At 37.6% G+C, this 12972-nt stretch overlaps 1 protein-coding gene across 3 annotated transcripts in view; it reads right to left on the reverse strand.

Moving 5' to 3' along the window:
- The window catches only part of ARHGEF28 (Rho guanine nucleotide exchange factor 28), a 276929-nt gene that overhangs the window by 184341 nt on the left and 79616 nt on the right, over window positions 1-12972 (reverse strand). The window lies entirely within an intron of this gene.

The raw sequence follows: 12972 nt of genomic DNA on the forward strand, positions 1-12972 counted from the left end.
ATGGCTTAGTATTGTTAAGCACTCCCCGTTTCAATTCGAGTGCTTCACCCAGAAATAGAAGACCATCTTTTCAACCAATATTTTACCAGTATTGTTATATGGCTGTGAGACTTATCTTCAAAGAATGAAAATGAGTAACATATAATAGGTAATATAGAAGAACATGGTGGCTACAATATATAACCAATAAGTAACTTTGCTGAACACGAGTAAAAGATATCACTAGGGAAGTGTATGATAGAAAAAGAAGATGGGCTGATTGAATGGCAAGGATGACAGCAGAAGAGCCCAAACATTACATTGGTTTTCTTGTGATGTCTATAAGGAGAAGGTGCCTCCAATACACTGAGTACCCTAGTGGATGGGTAAACATGAGTCACACAGCATGAGCAGGGATGAATGGATTTCAATTTGTATTGTTGGAGGATTACATCCAAATTAAGGAAATCAGAGGTCCATTTGAGCACTGTATGTTGTTATATATGGCGAGTACACAAAATAATTGCAATTGGATTGCAATTCTACTTAGTGTGTGCATGCTCGTTGACCTTAGCCTTAATGGATGCAATGTCCCAACTTTTGGTTTTTCCAAACCTAGTCACCAGGAAAAAGAATATGCCAAGTATTCAACATTCATCCATAGATGCACAGTCTTTATAATACCTCCAGATGGCGCCAAAGGAGTGGCATGAACTCCAATAGCACCAATGATTGGAGTTAGTCACTGAGTCAATATCATACTGTAATGGCCACATATGAAAAACTGTAAAGTCTAAAAAGGAAGCTTGGAGAAACAGGCAGGCAGACACACGCACATACACACACACACACACACACACACACACACACACGCACACTCTAGTGAAGGAGTGTAGAGTAGGAATGAGAGAAAAATTCAAAGAAAAAAAGGAAAAGAGAAGAAATCAGATTCTAGTTTAAAAATTCCACATTTAACACACACACACATAATCAGGACATATTTCTACAGCAAGAGTTATATAGAATATAAAATTCTTGAATGTGATAACCACAAAAATAAAATCATCATTTTAGATGATAAATTCCTCTAGGACTAATGGAACCTTTTTAAAAAAGTAATGCTAGATAATATGTAGGATAATGTTCTATAATGGTGCTCATTCTTGGGCCTTGATGACAAAGATCTCTCATGTTAATTAAATATGCAAATACTGTCAAAAACAACAGAGGTATTCACTATCAGAAACATGATGAATTTCTAGCCTTCCCACCATCAAAAAAAAACATCCTTTAGTAGTCTGTGTCACCATTTGCCTTTATTCCCTTTTATTCCTTAGTGAAATATTATTGACAATGGTGATGTTTCATCTATGAAACCAACCAACTTAAAATTGCAATTCTGCTTAATTTTTATCACCAAATTTTCACAAGATAGGTATATTAAAATGACATATAAATGCTGGCTATTAGCACAAAAATCTTTTAATCTGCACAAATTCATTTTTTAAAAATTCAGTTCAAAAACACTTTTAAGGGATTGGGTTAAAAGTAATGATGTGTTATTAATTGAACCAAAAAAACCCAACAACAAAAACACTTGATTTTACAGCTTTGGGATGTGTTGTCTCTAAAGAATCTGGCTCTCTTTCTACTGGAGCTTAATTAAATTACTCCAACAGAGACTCTACTGAATTAGCAGGATCCTTTTACACCAACCCACTGCACACCCATTGCAAAGTGCAATCAAACCACTTATTGCTATAGCAACCTTCTGGAGATAATGATATCAGTCACTCTGAGCTATTCTGTCTTAAAGGACCATTGATCTTGATTTCAAGAACCATCCAGCAAAAAAAGGATAATTCCCTGGAACAAGATTTGTCAAGCCTGGTGAACATCTTTTTGTGAAACCAAGGTGTTCTCACACCTTAACAACTTATGTTATATAACTATATAAATACTTGCAGCTAGGTGTCACAGTGAACAGAGTGCTGGGCTTGGATTTAGGAAGATTCATCTTCTTCATAAGGTGGAATCCAGTCTGAGACCTGAGACCCTTATTAGCTGTGTGACCCTGGGCAAGTCACTTAACCCTGTTTGCCTCAGTTTCCTCATCTATAAAATGAGCTGGAGAAGGAAATGGCAAACCACTCTAGTTTCTTTGCCAAGAAAACACCAAATGGGGTCATGAAGAGTTGGACATGACTGAAATAACTGAATAAAGCAGCAAATACAACATCCCCAAATCCAAAACCAATAAGAATTATATCAAGAAGGGGGGAAAAGTGTGTAAATCTTGGCTTTTCCAAGCAAGAAACCTTCCAGCTGGAAATATGATGTCCTTAGTCTGGAGTCAAGTAGTCAATAAGAGGAAAAAGAAAAGTTAAACAAAGATCAGTGAGGCTCAACTTCCTTTCATTTTCGCATTGATTATGCTCTCTAGTTGCTCTGATAGAATGAAAGAGGACAACATGCAGGCAAAACCAATGGGCTATCTCACGCAAGATACACAGAACTGTCTTATTCTCAATATTCAATTGCCCACTTTCCCACTTGCATGCCTAGATCAAAACCTGTAGGCATGCACCCTTACTCCCATATCACCTTGAAAGTACAACTGGAAAACTCATTCTTGTCCCACAGAGTCTAAGACATTGACTCTCCAAAATTAAAAAAAAAATTTAAAAATCTATTGACACAAAATGCAAATCAAACTTATCAAGCTGTGGGTTAAAGACATGCATGTATTTTATCTATGCACATATACATACAATGTAACAAATAATGTTACAAAGTAACACAAGCGTTACTTTTATCATAGGGAAAGTGATTGGATCTGTGGTTACACTGGTATAAAGAATTGCCTCTACCAATATAGGCAGGCAAACTTTCGAGAAACTTACAGTGTTACAGAGTTGCCTAGGACACTGCCAAAGTCATGACAACAAGAACACGAGCTCTGAAAATCCACTGCTGGATGGCCTTGAGTGCAGGGCCAGGGACAGACTGTGTATTTGTTATCTAATCATCAGCCTACTAAGCTTGAAGAGATCAACAACAGCATGGCCATTTGTTGGTAGATTGGGGACAAGGGAGAAGGGGGCAACTCTCCAAGAGTATTTACTAAACCACAGAGATACAAATTTCAGTTTCCCTGGAAGAGGCTACATACAGCAAGGCACTGAATAGTACAAACAATGAATCCCCTGAAGTGCTTCCATATATCCACATTCACACTATTTGAAGTTAAAATTACAAATTATGGTAATTAGTTCCAGTCCAATGGAACAGGCAGTGCACATTTGATTAATGCAACTGCTTAACGGGGATTTATTATTTGCGCTAATCAGGACCTAGCAGCACTCTTACCACCAAACTTTAAAAGTCTTAAAATAGTGAAGTATGAAGCCATGTGATACAATGGAAAGATCACTGGCTTTGTAGTGAGAGGACTTGGGTTCAAATTCTGCCTCTGACACTTATGACCTGTGTCATCTTGGGCAAATCACTTGACCTCCCCAGGCCCCAGTTTCCTCCCTTGTAAAATAAGGGTGTTGGTCATCTATGGCCATCCTAGGTCCTTCCCGTCTCTGAATCTGTGGCCTTATGATCCTATGAATAGTTAAGGTGTAAGTTACCTTCTTCTCCAGTCTTTCCCAAATTATTCAGAAAAAAAAAATGTATGCCTCTCTTTAATGCTTAACCATGGAGCCCCAATCCCATACTGCTCTGACTTCAGCCACAAGCATTATTCCTACCTCCTACCCTACAAATGTAGTTTGAATTGAAATAACAAGCTGTCCTTTCAAAAATGGATTGTTTCCTTTTAACTTTTTGTCTGATATCCCCAAATGACCCCCTTTTAAAACATAGAAACAATAATAGGAAATGACAACTCATCTTTGCTGTTATCATAGAACACCTTGTATTATTTTGCTTATCTGTGTACATGATGTATTTCTCTTCGCTATATTATATGGTGTTACAGGCCAGTAACTCATTTTTTTGTCTCTATGTCTCCACATTGCTTGGCCCAAGTCCTTGAATAAGTAGATGGCAATAAATATTTGTTGGATTTTCTTTAATCTCAACATGAGATGAGAATGGGAAGATGTATATGGTGTTCAGTTTATTTTAGGCATTTATAAAAATATCAAATATATATACATACACAAAAATACATATGTATACACATACATATGTGTGTGTACATATGTGTGTATTATATATATACATATATTTGTATATATGCATACACACACAATGTCTTGATTTAAAAACTTGTTCTCTCAAATACTTAGAGAGCATAGGGAGGGAGGATTCTGGGAAGATGGTGGAGTAGGTCAGAAAACTTTTGGCTCTCCAAATTTCCTCCACAAAAAAAAAGACAGAACATAGCCTTAGAGCAGCAGAAATAAACACAGGGTAAAGCAGCTGTCCTACTAAGACAATTTGAAAAGACCCAGGGAAAGACCATACCTCCAGGAACAGAAGTTCTACCTGAGTGAAGGGCAAAAACTTCCAGACCAGCTCTGTTGAATCAACAAACAGGAAGCCCTGGGGGCAACTGGGTAGGGAAGCAACCTCAGCCTGATGGCTGAGTAGAAGATTGAAGGACCTACCACTGTAAAGGAACACCAAACACAGCTGTGCTGACCAGATGTGTCCCAGGCTGTGGCTGATGGGAGAAGGAGCTAGCACACACCTGGTGAGGGCAGTAGCAGAGGGGCGGGGACCTTGCTGGCTGTGGGCACTTGCAGGAGAGCAGAGTCCCTGATTGCAGTTCAAGAGCAGAGAGTTCAGCTGTAGTTTGCAGCCACCAGAGGGACCAAAGGGAGCAAGATATTCTGGGGAAAGTGTGGCTGGGGACCATAGTTGTGGCTTAGGAGTGGAGAGGAGAGCCCAAGGTTGGGCCATGAGACAGATCTCAGATGTTAACAGTAAGAAGGACCTGAGACTTGGGGCATCATTCCCCATACCTCAGGACTACATCTTGATATACTAACAGCTGCTAAAAACAAAATAAAACAAAAAATAAGTAAATAAAAATGAGTAAGCAAAGGAGGAAGAACCCAACTATAGAAAGCTACAATGGGAAGAGAGAAGATGTGGATTCATAGCCAGAGGAAGATAACGGAGCTAGAAAAAAAACCCACTCCTTTATCAGTGAGAAACATCAAATGGTCCCAAGAACAAAAAAAAAGTTGTTGGAAGAACTTAAAAAGGACTTTAAAAATCAAATAAGAGAGATCAAGGAAAAATTAGAAAAAAAATAAGAGCAATCCAAAAAAATCAAAAAAAATTATGAAAAGAAGGTCAACCAACTGGAAGTAGAAAATCAAAAACTTAAGGAAAGAATAATGCCTTCCAAACCAGAATTGGGGAAAGGAAAGCTAGTGACACCCGAAGACATCAAGGAACCATAAAATAAAATAAAAAGAATGAAAAATAGAAGAGAAAGTGAAACATCTCATCAGAAAAACAACTTATCTGGAGAACAGATTGAGGAGAAATAAGATAAGAATAGTTGGACTACCTGAAAATTATGATATAAAAAAGAATTGATACAATATTACAAGAAGCTATTGAGGAAAATTGCCCTGAAGTTCTAGAATGAGAAGTCAACGTAGAAAAAATCTACTAATCATCACCTTAAAGAGATCCCAGGAGGAAAACTTACAGGAATATCACAGCCAAGTTTCAAAGCTCCCAGGTTAGGGAGAAAATGTTGGAAGCAACAAGAAAAAATAATTTAAGTATCATGGACCTACAACAAGGATTACACAAGACCTAGCAGCTACTACATTGAAGGACCATAGGCCTTGTAATACTATATTTCATAGAGCAAAAGAGCTGGGGTTATGACCAAGAATAACTTACCCAGAAAGGTTAAATATAATCCTGAGTGAAAAAAAATATGGATATTTAGCAAACTGAAAGACTTTCAGGTTTTTGTGGGGAAAAAAAACCTCAGAACTTAAGGCAAAATTTGACATATAACATCCAGGAGAAATGTAAGGTAAACATTAAAAATCAATTATAAGTGACTCAGTAAAGTCAAATTGTTTATTTCTTATATGTGAAAATATTATCAGTACTCTTATGACTGTCATCATTATTTGGGTAGTTTGAAAGAAAGGCTTGGGCTGAGTTGAGTATGATGGAGTAATTCTAAAAAAAATAAAATGGTGTAGAGAGAGATAAAAAGGAGTAGTTATCTCATACAAATGAGGCACAAAAGGAAAAACTGATACAGAAGAAGATAATGGAGGGAGGGTGGTAGTGCTGAAACCTTATTCTCATCAGGAATGGGTTACAGAGGGAACAACATATATATCTCAGATATAAAAGTCTTCTACATTCAGAAAGAAATAAGAAGGCAAGGGGATAGGGTGGGGGGAAAGGACTCTTAGAGGAACTCTTAAAGAGACTCTTAGAGGTAGCAGGTAGAAGTAAAACTGAGGAATAAGGTAAACAGTGAAGATGGTGAGGAAAAATAAGAAGGAAGAAAATACACAAAAAATAAATGTAGCTTAGAATGTGAATGGGATGAATTTACCCATAAAATGGACATCAATAGCAGATTAAAAATTTGAATTCAACAATATGCTGCTTTCAGGAAACATTATGAAAGTTAGAGAGAAAAATAAAGAGTGGGAGTAGAGTTTATTATGCAAAAAAGTAGAGGTAGTAATCATAATCTCAGACGAAGTTAAAGTTAAAATAGATTTAATCAAAAGAAAAAAATAGAGAAATTACACTGTATCAGCAATATTATTCAATCTTATTTTAGACCATTTAAAATAACTTGACAGTATAAAATACCTGTGTGTATACCTGCCAAAACAGACACAGGAACTATATGAATATAAATATAAAACACTTTTTATATAAATAAACTCAGATCTAAATAACTGAAGTAATATTTACTGTTCATGGGTAGGTAAAGCCAATATAATTTTTTGATGACAACTTTACCTAACTAATCTATTTATTCAATGCCATCCCAATTAAATTACAAAACAATTATTTTACTTAGGAAAAATAACATCAAAGTTCATTTGGAAGAACAACAGGTCAGGAACTTCAAAGAAACTAGGGAAAACAAAGATGTAAAGGAAGAAGATTCAGCAGTATCAGACCTTAAACTACATTATAAGGTGAGAGCATTGTTGAAGTGTAAAACAGATAATTAAATTTGTCTTGTATAAATAAAACCTATGTAGTTAAGAATAGAAGGAATACAGAAGACTGACAAAAAACTCAAAGACAATCTCTCAGATAGGATGTGAATGGATTGCAGAATGGCTGTGCTGTAGGAAATGATAAACTAATTGGTTGAGAAAAGCATGAAAAGACTTGGACTTAAGGAAGATGCTATATACCTTCAGAGAAACAGATGATAGGTGGAAATAAACATAATATGCACATATATATATATACATACATATATATGTGTGTGTGTATGAATACATATGTGTGTATGTATCCATGCTTAATTGTAGCCTTCTTTAGGTGGGAAAGAGGAAAAGGGGGGGAAGTAAAAAGAACAGAGCAGAGAACAAAAGAAAACCAACAAAGAAGCAAAGAAAAGCTAGGAAGCTTTGAAAACAATGTGTAGTATTTATTATATAGGTTTTCTTAAAATAGAAATTTATTGTTTCATATTGAATCTTCTCTTGTGTTCTGCTGTGTACGTGGCATGTTTTTGTCTTTCCTTATTTTGTATTTAAGTTTCAAATAAATTGTAAAAAAACATATAAAATATATAAACATATCAAAATAGAATACATAATAATCCATAAAATATTAAAAAAGAATTAAAAAGTTTTGATTTAAGAGAAATATGAATAAGAGAGTAGATGGATGGATGGATGAATGAATGAATGAATGAATGAATGAAAAAGAATATATTAAACATTGCTATATGCAAAGCACACTGCTAAGTGCTGAAGATATAAATATAAAAGATAAGGCAGCCCCTACCCTAAAGGAACTTACATTCTAATCAGAGAGAATATGTGTGTGTGTGTGTATGTGTGTGTGTCTATATATGTATATATATATATGTGTGTGTGTGTCTATATGTGTGCATATATGTGTGTGTGTACATGTGTGTGTGTTTATACACATATATACAGACACACACGTTGTTGGTGACCAGAAAGGGATTTGTTCATTGGAAAGTTGCAAAGATGGTGAGTGGAGCTATAGGAGAGTAGATTTACACAGTTTCTAGAAATCATGAGAGTTAAGTTGATTATAGCTTGAGAACTATAAAAGAATGGTGGAACTACAGAGGGGGTCCTACATATAGTGATATGCCCTCTGTGGAGGAGAAGTCTAAAGAAAAAAAGTGAAGGTAAGTCTGTCTAGAATCTGGGCTAAGATAAGGTGGGTGACAGAAGCAATCACCAATCAGGACAACAGGACTCCTAGGGCAGGAGTTTCAAGCAGGAAAGGTTTAAATGCTCTAGGGCTTTGTTTCTGAACCAGGTAGGATGGCAGTTGGTGAATTGATGTCTAAATCCATTTTCTTTCTTCAGCCTACCTATTCTAACTTGCCTAGAACACAGTATGACTACGACATTTAAGAGAAGTTCCTCTTGTCATGGATATAACCAATGGAGCTTCCTTGAGGTATGAAGTTAAGAGACGAGTAGGTCCTTCCAATGTGAACATAGAAGGCAAACCCCATAATCATAGACTATGACCCTATGATGGAGTCGAGCAAAGTTCCCTTTGCCCAGGGATCTGCAGATCTGAGTTTGAAGCATCCTTTGAATCCTCATTTTCATTTATCCTATGTAGCCCAATTGGCGGACAAGTCTTGTCATCTCACATATATATCCCTTTCTTTCCATCACATAGCTACCACCCCAGTTCAGACCCTCATTACCTCTCACCCGGGCTATTCCCATAGCCTTCTTAGCGGTCTGCCTGCCTCCAGTCTCTCCCTGCTCAAGCCAATCCTCCACACAGTCCTCAAAGTGATTTTACTAAAGCACAGATTTGATCTTGTCATTTGCCTACTCAATAAACTCCACTGGCTCCAATCCAACTCTCTCTGCCTGGAATTTACTTCCTTCTCATTTCTGCTTTTTAGAATCACTAGTTTCTTTCCAATCTCAGTTCAATTACCACCTGCTAAATGAAGCCTTTCCTGTTTCCCATCCACCCCACCTCCATTCCTAGTGATTTCCTCTCAAAATCACTGTCTCTATCCTGCATCTACTTTGTATACACATATGTACGTACATGTTGTCTCCACTTGCTATATTGTAAGCTCTGACTTCTGTCTTTGTAGCCCCAGCCCACAGTGCCTGGCATACAAACGGGGCTCAATAAATGCATGTTGTTTGATTAAGTGGAAATATCTGCATGATCAATTTTAGGAAAGCTTTAACAACACACAGTAATCACAGCTCTATAATGCTCTGTTTTCTTTGGTTTGTTTAAGCTGAAAATTGTTGAGGTTTTTTTTTCCTTTCTTAACAACAATGCCAGTCTGAGAGAAGTGCAAAAAGAAGTTTTAACTTTCTTCTCAAATGAAGAGAACAAAACATTCCCTCTGGTTCAAAAGGCTCACGGCAGCACTCCACCTCACCAAAAACCAAAAGCAAAAGCAAAACACTTAATGCCTATTTTTAAATAGACAATCCAGACCACATCTAGTTAATGCCTCCAAATTGCATTATTATTAAAATATGGATTTTACCAGCTGAGTAATCTTCCCCACAGAATGTCCCTCTTAACTGCTAGTATAAATCATCATAATGTGGAAAAGTGGCAACTCTTCAATTATAAAGGCCTCTTGTATAGACTGGGGCAGCTAGGTGGCACAGTGCTGGGCCTGGAGTCAGAAAGACTCATCTCCTCAGCTCAAGTCTGGCCTCAGACATTTACTAGCTGTGTGACCCTAGGCAAGTCACTTAACCTGTTTGCCTCTGTTTCCTCAGCTGTCAAATAAGTTGAAGAAGGAAATGGCAAGCCACTCCAGTATCTTTGCCAAGAAAACCCAAACGGGGTCACGAAGAGTCAGATATAACTGAAAATGACTGAACAACAGCTTGTATAGATCAAATTAACTACAAAGGCTTGAAAATCTGAAAATCCCTGTTGTTTTATATTGAAAGGGAAAACTCTATAAAGATACCTATGTTTAGAAGAGCCCTCTCACCAAACATCTCACCACCCATTCTCAAAGCAAGAGAATCACAGTGTATAACACACCATACTCTGCTTTTCCCCGGCTCCATTCCAACTGCTAGAGTGTTAGTCCTTCAAAGGTTGCCCTCCATTTACTCCGGGTGTAGTACCATTCTCGATGTAAATGCTATGTCTATATAAGTTCTGTCTCCCTCCAAATTCCTCGAGGGCAGAGACTGGTTTTGCTTTTTCTTTGTATCTCTAGCACTTAGCATAGTGCCTAGCACATGGTAAATGTTGAATAAATGCTTTACTGATTAATTAAATTTCTCTTTTCAATCCATTGGCTCAGGATGCATACATGTGAACTGTTATAGGTAACATAAAATATTCAAGCTAACAGCAAAGTACTAAAAAAATCACTTAGGTTAGCTGTGATAACGGTATTAAATTTGGTTCCTTGTAGGTCTGTCCTTCTAATGGAATTATTCACAAAACTCCACTGTTGCACTTCCCTTTAACAATCAGCCAGTGGGCACTTTTTTGAGATAGTTGGGGTTAAGTCACTCACCCAAGGTCACACAGCTAGTAAATGTCTAAGGCCAAATTTGAACTCAGGTCCAATTACCTGGTGACAACAGGATTTGTGCTCTATCTACTGTGCCATCTAGCAGCCCCACAATTAACTTTGCTAAGATGCCACAATAACCACAGTAACTACAAAATCATCTCCCATAAAACTAAGGAGCATGTCCCCACAACACACACAAGGGCTCAGCATTTCTGCTTTAGGCAGAGCCTGCCTGCTCAGGCAGGCTCCCAAAGTCTGCTGCTCTTTATAATTCAACTTTTGATTATCAGGGCTAGTTTTCTTGGAGTCGACAGCCTTCTAGGATCAGTTTCCACAAGCGACTGCCCTTCTGTATCTGTACCTGCATCTAAATAGAGTAGGAGTTTCTGCTGGAAGAGAGGGGTCTCCTTGGCAGCTCTTGGCTGAACTCCCTTAAATTTCGAGACTCATCCAGGGCTTAGATATTTAAAGGTCTTCAAAGGCATTTTAAATTTGTATTTGTCCAATGAAGTTCTTCCCTTTCATTCTAGGTGTTGCATTTTGTAAGAGAATTGTTGTGTCTTAACGCCTCATTAACACATTAACACCTAATTATCTCTATTATCTACTCTTTGGTTACTGTGATATCAACCTTAGGGTAGTCCAAATCCCAACTTCCTTTTGTTTAAATATGCACATATGATTTCCCTACTTACTAAATGTTACTGGAAAGCAGGGATGTTGCACTTTTGTCTTTGTGCCCCAGTACTGGTACAGAAGAAGGACTTAATCAATACTTCTTGGTTGATTGGTAGGTCCTGGTAGAAGAATTCGATGGTAAGCCTTCACGTAATTCATCTAACAGTTCTGAAGTAACAGTACTCCAGTGGATTTCTCTCTATCTCTGTCTCTGTCTATCTGTGTGTGTGTGTGTGTGTGTGTGTGTGTGTGTGTCCCTCTCTGTCTCTGTCTGACTCTCTCTCTCTCTCTCCCTCTCTCTCTCTCTCTCTCTCTCTCTCTCTCTCACACACACACACACACACACACACACACAGAATGAATTATATGACATTGCAATAGCTAGACACAAAATCTTAAAGTTGAAAAAAACATCAGGTTTTACTTGATACACATATTCCTTATGCAATACCTTCTACAAGAAGTCAGTGAGACTCTGCTTGGACCCATCCAGTGACAGGAAACTCCTTCACTTCTATACAAAGAGGTATTTATTTATCTAGACTGTAACCTGCCTGGGTGGCACAATGGATAGAGCAGTCCAAAAGTTCGAATCTGGCTTCCAACACTTCCTAGTTGTGTGACCCTGGGCAAGTCATTTAACCTGGTTTGCCTTAGTTTCCTCATCTGTAAAATGAGCTAACAAGGAAATGGCGAACCATTCCAGTATCACTGCCAAGAACACCCCAAATGCAGTCACAAAGAGTCGGACATGATAGAAACAACTGAACAAAAACCTGCCCAATCACACAAAGGATTTGAGTTGACTGTATGATGGCTTGAAATAGAATGACTTTAACCTGGGTGGTCAAAAGAAACCCACTGAAACAATTCAGGCATAGTCCTGAGTATGAATGGGGGCAACAGTTAAGGAGGGTGAGGGGGGAGAGAAGCAGGCAACCAATCTGGTATTCAGTGATCAAAAACAGAGTCTTTCTTATTAAGCAAAAGTCTTAAGTGGCAAAGTAGTAAATACTATCTGGCTCTGTAAATGATGGCTGAAATAATAAACTCATGGGCAATATTATTTATGGGTGGAAAGGTCTGCCAGTTGCCTACTAACCAGATCCATTTATTGCTAATGTAACAGGTATTAGCTACATTGATAGTCACCAGCCTACTGGGATGTGATTCAACCCCTGCCCCTTAAGTACTCATAAAACCTTGAAAAGTGTTATAATGTTCTCTAATATTTTTGTGTATCCCCCAGCTAGCTTGTAGACTCTTTGAAGGCAGAAACCATGTGCTATAGTTCTTCTTTCCCCCACAATACCTAGCACAATCCTTGGCACAAAGTAGGTACCTAATGGATACCTGAATGTTCTTTGATTGAAACAATCTTTTTCATAACCAGACTTCTAATTCCTCTAACTCCTCCGAAGCTTTACCATCTTAAACCAAATACTAAATGTTCCTAGGAAAGAAAGCTCTGAGTACAAAAAAAGTCAATACAATTCTTCCATCCTTTTCTCTCTCTTTTGTGACTGCCGTTTATCCATCAGTTCCAACTTTCTACTTTTTTAAAATACAGCCAATGAGAATAATTAGAGGGGAAA

The sequence above is a fragment of the Trichosurus vulpecula genome, chromosome 1 (assembly GCF_011100635.1).
Source record: "Trichosurus vulpecula isolate mTriVul1 chromosome 1, mTriVul1.pri, whole genome shotgun sequence".
NCBI lineage: Eukaryota > Metazoa > Chordata > Mammalia > Diprotodontia > Phalangeridae > Trichosurus > Trichosurus vulpecula.